Below are 9,561 nucleotides of genomic sequence, written 5' to 3'. Positions count from 1 at the left end.
TGCTTAGAAAGAAACACTACTCATGCTCATCTAATAGCAAAAGAAACAAGGCGTACTGGAATGCTAAACATGTAAAGCAAATCTAAACAAACATGCTAGCATAAAAAAAAACTAAACTTGCTGGATTTTAAACTTATGTGAAGCTTATTTCTTTTGTTCAAAAACTTATACTTATAATACTTCAAAATAATAATCAACTTCTTCTTGGGCCCGGCAACTTTACTTGCTATGCGCGCATCCCTAACTAGACCCGAGATAGCTGGTCCCGAATCTAGTAGGGTTTACTAGGTTATCTAAACCTAGGGACCGACTATGGGAGCCCAGCCCAAGGACTACTGAGAGTCCTGCATACTAGGTTATCTAAACCTAGGGACGACTATGGGAGCCCAACCCAAGGACAACTGAGAGTCCAGTACAGTGCCACTGATAAAAGTAAAATACTTGTTATCTTTTAATACTTCTAATATATAATGCCTCGGCATTTTAACAAGCACCTTGTGTACCAAAATCCCTAAAGTTTTGACTTTGGGATCTACTTAAGGCCTTGGCCTTTTTCTTTCTTTTCTTTATCTTTCTTATACTTGTTAATACCTCTAATAAAAGAATGCTTTTTAAAAACTGAAATGTTTAAACAAATTCTAACTTTGAAATGTATAAACAAAAATCTGCATACTATGCTAATCAAAATTCTGCATACTATTCTAATCAAGATTCTACATTCTATGCTACACTATTTCTGCATACTATACAAACATAAAATCTGCACTATAAGCTTAATTAAAATCTGCACTATAAGCCTACATAAAAATCTGCACTATAAGCTTAATTAAAATCTGTACTATAGGCTTAATTAAAAATCTGCACTATAAGCACTTAATTAAAATCTGCAATATAAGCTCTACATAAAAATCTGCAATATAAGCTCTACATAAAAATCTACATTATAAGCTTAATTAAAATCTGCACTATAGGCTTAATTAAAAATCTGCACTATAAGCGCTTCTTATGCTTCGAATTCAAGAAGAACAAAGGTCCGAAACTACTCCTACTGCAGGTGAGAAGCACTTACCTTGATTCTTGGACTCACAACCGAACAAAAAGGACATCTAGGACCTTGGCCGCTCGCCGGAGATGATACCCTAACTCCCTTTCATTTTCTGCCCGAGCTCCGTCATCGTACGCAGAAGAGAAGGAGAGAATGGTTTAAGTCACGGGAAAACAGAGCATCAACTTATCCCCTTTTATAATCCAATATTCTGTTAATTATCTTAGATAAATTTGCTACTTTTTCTAAATAAACAAATCCAACATCAACTTATCCCTTTTATAATCCAATATTCTGTTAATTATTTTAAATAAATTCGCTACCTTTTCTAAACAGAAAAATCTGTTTGCCCACCTGGTCAGTCGTGTTTTGACCGAGTCAAAGGTCGCGGGTTCTATTCTCGGCTTGGACATTTTTTTGTCGAAACTTCCTTCGTTTAGTTAAAATACCAAACGACCTCCAAAAATTACATAAAAATACTCTAAAAATTTCTAAAAATCTCTAGAATATTTCTAAAATATTTATTAATATTTTTAAGAACTTTTAGAACTCCTAATGAAGAAAATTGGGTCGTTACAATCCCCCATACCTTATAAAAAGTTCGTCCTCGAACTTAGAATAATTCTATAGCATGTTCTCTACCTTGTACATGCATTAGTTAGCGTCCATAATCTAATGTACTAAGGAAAACCACATCCAAGGTATCTTAGGACCTCCTAACCTACTTTCAACGAACATAAGCATAAGCAGTGACATAAGCATGACAACATAAACGTAAGCATGGTAGATGAACTAAACATAATGATAGACTCGATCACAAGCATGTCCATATGCATAGGCAAGAACATAACATGAACATAACGTGGACCTAAACATAAATGTAAATATAAATATAACATGACTTGAACATACTTGCATGCATACTTATAAACATACTATTGTGGTGGCCTAGTTGCACTTAGTAGTACCGTAACATAAGTTGTTGATCAGACAACTACCCTAGCGCTAGGTTGGTAGGGGTCCGAACTTAGGACCGGAGTTCCCCTTTATTCTGGCGCGCTCACCGGGCTTAGGTCCCCGGATTATACCACCATCCCAGAATATATCTTGTTTGATTCTGGCGCGCTCACCGGGCTTAGGTCCCCGGATCATACCACCATCCCAGAATATATCTTGTTTGATTCTGGCGCGCTCACTGGGCTTAGGTCCCCAGATCATACCACCATCCCAGAACATATCTTGTTTGATTCTGGCGCGCTCACCGGGCTTAGGTCCCCGGATCATACCACCATCCCAGAACACATCTTGTTATGTAAAAGAAACTAAGCAGAATTCTTAACTTTATAAGCACTTATAAACATCTCCCTATTCTATACATATAATCTAATACTTCTAAGGATTTCTCTTTACTGGAAAGAATAAAGAAAAGCATACTAAAAATTAAATACTTTCTTACTTGAAAACGGCAAGGTTGGTGCTGATGTGTGATGTTGGAGAATAGGAACTGCTCTGATACCAACTGTAACACCCCACCCTTCTCGCTACTAGTCTATGAGGGCGGAGGGCTACTGGACTACTAACTTTACTTAATTAGAATTGTTCACATGTAAAGATCAATACATAAACTCTAAAAAAACTCAAAACATATAATTAACTAGCAGCGGAAGATTAAATGACTCATCTAAGACATTCTTAATAAATGACAATCTTAATAAATTCTTATGTTAGGTCCCAAGGCTTCTATAGTCCAGGCATCACACATCCATCCACACCTCCTTGTCGCCTTCCTTTGCTATAACTTTTCCTTTCCTTTATCTACAGTAAGAGGAAATGCAAACTATAAGCAAAATTGCTTAGTAAGCGCTATCTAACTCACAAAACTCGAATATGCATGTAACTGGAAGAAATCTAAAACTGAATGCTTAGAAAGAAACACTACTCATGCTCATCTAATAGCAAAAGAAACAAGGCGTACTGGAATGCTAAACATGTAAAGCAAATCTAAACAAACATGCTAGCATAAAAAAAAACTAAACTTGCTGGATTTTAAACTTATGTGAAGCTTATTTCTTTTGTTCAAAAACTTATACTTATAATACTTCAAAATAATAATCAACTTCTTCTTGGGCCCGGCAACTGTACTTGCTATGCGCGCATCCCTAACTAGACCCGAGATAGCTGGTCCCGAATCTAGTAGGGTTTACTAGGTTATCTAAAGCTAGGGACCGACTATGGGAGCCCAGCCCAAGGACTACTGAGAGTCCTGCATACTAGGTTATCTAAACCTAGGGACGACCATGGGAGCCCAACCCAAGGACAACTGAGAGTCCAGTACAGTGCCACTGATAAAAGTAAAATACTTGTTATCTTTTAATACTTCTAATATATAATGCTCGGCATTTTAACGAGCACCTTGTGTGCCAAAATCCCTAAAGTTTTGACTTTGGGATCTACTTAAGGCCTTGGCCTTTTTCTTTCTTTTCTTTATCTTTCTTATACTTGTTAATACCTCTAATAAAAGAATGCTTTTTAAAAACTGAAATGTTTAAACAAATTCTAACTTTGAAATGCATAAACAAAAATCTGCATACTATGCTAATCAAAATTCTGCATACTATTCTAATCAAGATTCTGCATTCTATGCTACACTATTTCTGCATACTATACAAACATAAAATCTGCACTATAAGCTTAATTAAAATCTGCACTATAAGCCTACATAAAAATCTGCACTATAAGCTTAATTAAAATCTGTACTATAGGCTTAATTAAAAATCTGCACTATAAGCACTTAATTAAAATCTACAATATAAGCTCTACATAAAAATCTGCAATATAAGCTCTACATAAAAATCTACATTATAAGCTTAATTAAAATCTGCACTATAGGCTTAATTAAAAATCTGCACTATAAGCGCTTCTTATGCTTCGAATTCAAGAAGAACAAAGGTCCGAAACTACTCCTACTGCAGGTGAGAAGCACTTACCTTGATTCTTGGACTCACAACCGAACAAAAAGGGCATCTAGGACCTTGGCCGCTCGCCGGAGATGATACCCTAACTCCCTTTCATTTTCTGCCCGAGCTCCGTCATCGTACGCAGAAGAGAAGGAGAGAATGGTTTAAGTCACGGGAAAACAGAGCATCAACTTATCCCCTTTTATAATCCAATATTCTGTTAATTATCTTAGATAAATTTGCTACTTTTTCTAAACAAACAAATCAAACATCAACTTATCCCTTTTATAATCCAATATTCTGTTAATTATTTTAAATAAATTCACTACCTTTTCTAAACAGAAAAATCTGTTTGCCCACCTGGTCAGTCGTGTTTTGACCGAGTCAAAGGTCGCGGGTTCTATTCTCGGCTTGGATATTTTTTTGTCGAAACTTCCTTCGTTTAGTTAAAATACCAAACGACCTCCAAAAATTACATAAAAATACTCTAAAAATTTCTAAAAATATCTAGAATATTTCTAAAATATTTATTAATATTTTTAAGAACTTTTAGAACTCCTAATGAAGAAAATTGGGTCGTGCCTAAGTGTATACCATTACTTGACACTAAGTCCAGTAATAAGATTGTGCCCCTTCCGATGGGGAAGATCACACGCTCTTAATTAACTTCCTATAGTCATCCAAAATGGAAGTTTAATCTAGTGATCCGCAAACAAGCTCACCCGATATGGAGAAAGGCACTCAGAGCCAACGCGCAAGCTTGTTGCATCACTTATAAACCAGTAATGGAGACCGTGGAATTTATTAAAAAAAATAAATCTCTCTCCCACTTAGTTATTTAGAGTGAGGAATTTTGACTATGCTAGCCTACTTAACATGCATACTAACAAGCACACACAGCACAGTATAAAAAGCAATAAATAGAAAAACTAATTTTCAACTATTATGGCTTTTATCTATTGTTGTCCTCCGTGTGTCACCAACCCTAGCTGTTGCCATCTTTGGCCACCGCCACCGGGTCTAGTTGTCGCATCCATCTTGCTCCTTGTTCCGCTGCGCCTCTGGTCCTCAAAAGGTTCCACGCCTTGCAAGATTCGATCCATGACATAAATAGAATTTTACATTTTTTTGATCATATATTCCTCGAAGGAATGTACATGTAAACTAGATCGAACATAAAATAAAATTTACATCCATCGATCCTATATTCCATAAAAGGAATGTACATGTAACTAGATCAAAAAATAAAATCCTAATAAAGCTAAATACAGCTCCTGCTGTATTTTATAATACAATCATGCACACACAATAAAATGCCCATGATATGTCCAAGGGTCCAATCACACACACAATATCTATAAGCAATAATAGTTGGATCCTGCATCCACAAAGTTAGCACATCCTACTATTATCCTGCCTAAATTATGTATGACATGTGCGTAATTAAACTAATACCAAAAATACAGAGGCAAAACCCTAGCTCTGATACCAATTGTTGGTTGCTACTCGGAAAACCTAACGGTTCCACTGTACAAAAATTTTATACAAAGGTCTGAACCTTTTCCTAGCTACCATGTGTTGTTTTAAATTAAACTTGGATCGTCTGCGGAACTTATCACGTTTGATCCAAAGTTTAATTTATTTGTTCTTTTAGGTTTAGACTTGGATCTCCTGTGGAACTTAACACGTTCGATCCAAATCACCTAGGTTATTAATTCCATTAAATATTAATTTCTAAAATTGGCTTCCAGGACTGCATGGCGAGGCACATGGCCTTCTTGGATATGGGAACAACCACCACCGCCTTGACAAAGCCTGTTAAAGAAAACTAATATTTAATTTCCTTAAATAACTTTAGGTCAACCAAAAAGAATAATTAAATCACAAGGAAAAGAAAAATAAAAAAACACAACATCGAAAACTAATTCGAAATACTAGAATCGCATGCCTCTTGTATTTGGTATTTTTACAAATATATAAAACTAGTATGATACGGAAATTAAATACTAGTATACCTTTTCTTTTGTAAACAAAAACCTCTAGGTCTTCTACCGTATTCCTTTTCTAATCCCGGACGTTGTGTGGGCAACGATCTTCCGAGACGAGAACCACCAAGGCACCTTCTTCTTCCTTCCTTCCTTCAAGTTTCGGCCAAGCATATCTTCTAAAGGATGAAGAACTGTTTTTTCACCAACCAAGTTCCAAGGGATGCAAGCTTTCTCTCCTTCTTCCTCAAGCTAGATCCGGCCACCTCCTCCAAGCTCCAAGAGATAAAGGATTTCGGCCACACAAGAGGAAGAGAGAAAAGGAGAAGGGCCGGCCACACCAAGGAAGAAAAGAGGGAGAAAATAAAATAGAGTCGTTCACAATGAAGTCTCCTCTACCCCCTCTTTTATAATCCTTGGTCTTGGCAAATAAGGAAAATTTAATAAAAACTTCCTTAATTCTTTTGCCATTGAAAAAAAAATTATTTAATTAAAAACAATTTTCTTCTCATCAATTATAATGCCCGGCCATATTAAAGCTACAAACAAGGAGAGTTTTAATTAATTAAAACTTCCTAATTTGTCTCCAGAAATTTATAAAAATTTCTCCAATAATTTTCATCCCTTCATGATTGGTTAAAAGGAAATTTTATAAATTAAAATATTTCTTTTTAACATGTGAATAAAAAGAAAGTTATCTCTAAAAAATTAAAATCTCTTTTAATCTACAAATAAGGAAAGATATCAAATCTTTTCTTAATCTTTTGTAGAAACTTATAAAAGAGAATATTTAATTTTTAAACTCTCTTTTAAATCATGAACATGGTTAAAAAAGGAAAGTTTTCTTAAAATTTAAAATTCACCTTTTCAAAAAATAAGGAAAGATTTCAAATTTTAAACTCTCTTTTAAACATGTGGATGATTTACAAATAAGGAAAGTTTTTACCAAAAAATTAAAACCATCCTTTTAATCTACAAATAAGGAAAGAGATTAATCTCTTCTTTTAATCTGTTGTAGAAAGCTATAAAAGGAAATTTTTTATTTTTTAAACTCTCTTTTCAAAACATGATATCCACATAAGAAATAATTTTAATAAAAATCCTTTTTAATATTCTAGTGGTTGGCCACCTAAGCTTGGGGCCCAAGCTTTGGCCGGCCACCAACTTGGCTCATCCACTTGGTCTTGGCCGGCCCTAGCTTGGGTTCCAAGCTAGCTTGGCCGGCTCCATTGGATGGGTAAGAAGGTGGGTATGTGGTGGGTATAAATCTCTATATATAAGAAGCTATGATAGGGACCGAGAGGAGGAATTGGTTTTGGTCTCCCGATGAAATTAAGCTTCCCGTGTTCGTCCCGAACACACAACTTAATTTCATCGATAATAATTCATTCCACTAAAGAACTATTATTGAACTACTGCACCAATCCCAAATTACATTTTGGGCTCCTTCTTATTATGAGTGTGTTAGTCTCCCTATGTTTAAGATGTCTAATGTTCACTAATTAAATGAGTTACTGACAACTCACTTAATTAATATCTTAGTCCAAGAGTAATACCACTCAACCTTATCGTCATATCGGACTAAGTCCACCTGCAGGATTTAACATGATAATCCTTATGAGCTCCTCTTGGGGGCATTATCAACCTAGATCACTAGGACACAGTTTCCTTCTATAATCAACAACACATACTATAAGTGATATCATTTCTCAACTTATCGGGCTTATTGATTTATCGAACTAAATCTCACCCATTGATAAATTAAAGAAATAAATATCAAATATATGTGCTTGTTATTATATTAGGATTAAGAGCACACACTTCCATAATAACTGAGGTCTTTTTTCCTTTATAAAGTTAGTATAAAAGAAACGACCTCTAATGGTCCTACTCAATACACTCTAAGTGTACTAGTGTAATTATATAGTTAAGATAAACTAATACCTAATTACATTACGACCTTCCAATAGTTTGTTCCTTTTCATCTTGGTCGTGAGCTGCTGTTTATAATTTATAAGGTACTGATAACATGATCCTCTGTGTGTGACACCACACACCATGTTATCTACAATATAAATTAATTGAACAACTACATTTATCATAAATGTAGACATTTGACCAATGTGATTCTTATTTCTAGTTAAATATTTATACCAAAAGCTAGCTTTTAGTATACATCCTAACACTCGGATATTACTACAAGTATAAAAAAACTATATAAAATTACCTTTATACCTATTTGTTGTTTGGAGATATTCCATCGCTGTCCAGTCACCCTCATAACCTCGGAATACCGTACGAGAAAATCGACAGAAATCCATACAAATCCAAAACGGAATTTCGAAACATAAACATAACGGAAATCCGTACAAATCTGAAAGTACCCAGTTTGACTCGCAAACCGGGCTCTGATACCAAAAATATTGGTATCAAATTAACACATAAAACCAAAATACAAAAACCAAGTATCCATAACATAGCTCTGATACCAAATAAATTGTCACGCCCCAAGTAGTCCCTACAAGAACAAATTTCGACATCATCTCCCCTGTATGGGTGAAAATCTAAAACTTCCTACAACCATCCAGATACCTCGGCAAACACGGCCGGAACAATAACAATAAAAATAAGCAACAACCACGCAGTATGATAGTAAACAAACCAACTTAAAACAACGATACGGAAATCATCCCAATATTCCTACTCAACTACACCGATAAAGCTCAAAACTTATATCCTACTCAACTACACCCATAAAACACAAATCACATCGATGCAAATAAAAGCAACTCACCTCTTCTGTCACCCAAGCAGGCATGTAGCGGAACATATCTAAATATATATAAAAAGAAAACCCATCGACAAATAAAGGATCGCACAAGATCCAAGTGTCAAATCTAGAACAAGTCTGAAAACATAGACTAGTACAGTATAATAAGAAAATCAAAAGATAGAAACACACATCCTTGCGATCTGCAGGGGGACTAGCGATTGGAACCCTCCGGGCAGCCTCAACCTGAAAATAGTAATAACAACGGGGTGAGTCAACTCCTCAGCGGGTAACTACTGACATGTATAGTAAGACATAACCAATAGCAATAATTATGCATACAGTCTCCTGATATAGGAATGATAAATGCAAACTAAAATAAACAGGAGAAGAACTGTACTAACCAGAACCTGATATAAAGATAACAAGGTCATCAGACTGAGAGTATCATAAATCTTGTATGCATGTCAAACATATGCATCCACCAAATATGCAGCAAATAAGTGCAGCAAACACAAGCAATAAATGCAACAATGCGTATGATGCCAATGACATGTCTTGGTCACCCCTACTGCCAGTCAGTCATCTCACACACGATGATGAGACCGAGTGGGTAGGGTTGTGACAACCGTGCACTCTGCCATCACTGCTCCCGAATGACCGAGTGGACGGGATGCTGTCGGAGTACACCTATCCTCCTACCCCAAATCATAAGTGGGGGAGTGCAATGCTCTCATCTCCCTGACCAAGTCCAGAGGAGGGATCCCTGCCGGCTACCACGCTGCGTCACACTACCCATGAGCG

The sequence above is a fragment of the Zingiber officinale genome, chromosome 9A (assembly GCF_018446385.1).
Source record: "Zingiber officinale cultivar Zhangliang chromosome 9A, Zo_v1.1, whole genome shotgun sequence".
NCBI lineage: Eukaryota > Viridiplantae > Streptophyta > Magnoliopsida > Zingiberales > Zingiberaceae > Zingiber > Zingiber officinale.
Note: the sequence above shows the minus strand (reverse complement) of the source record.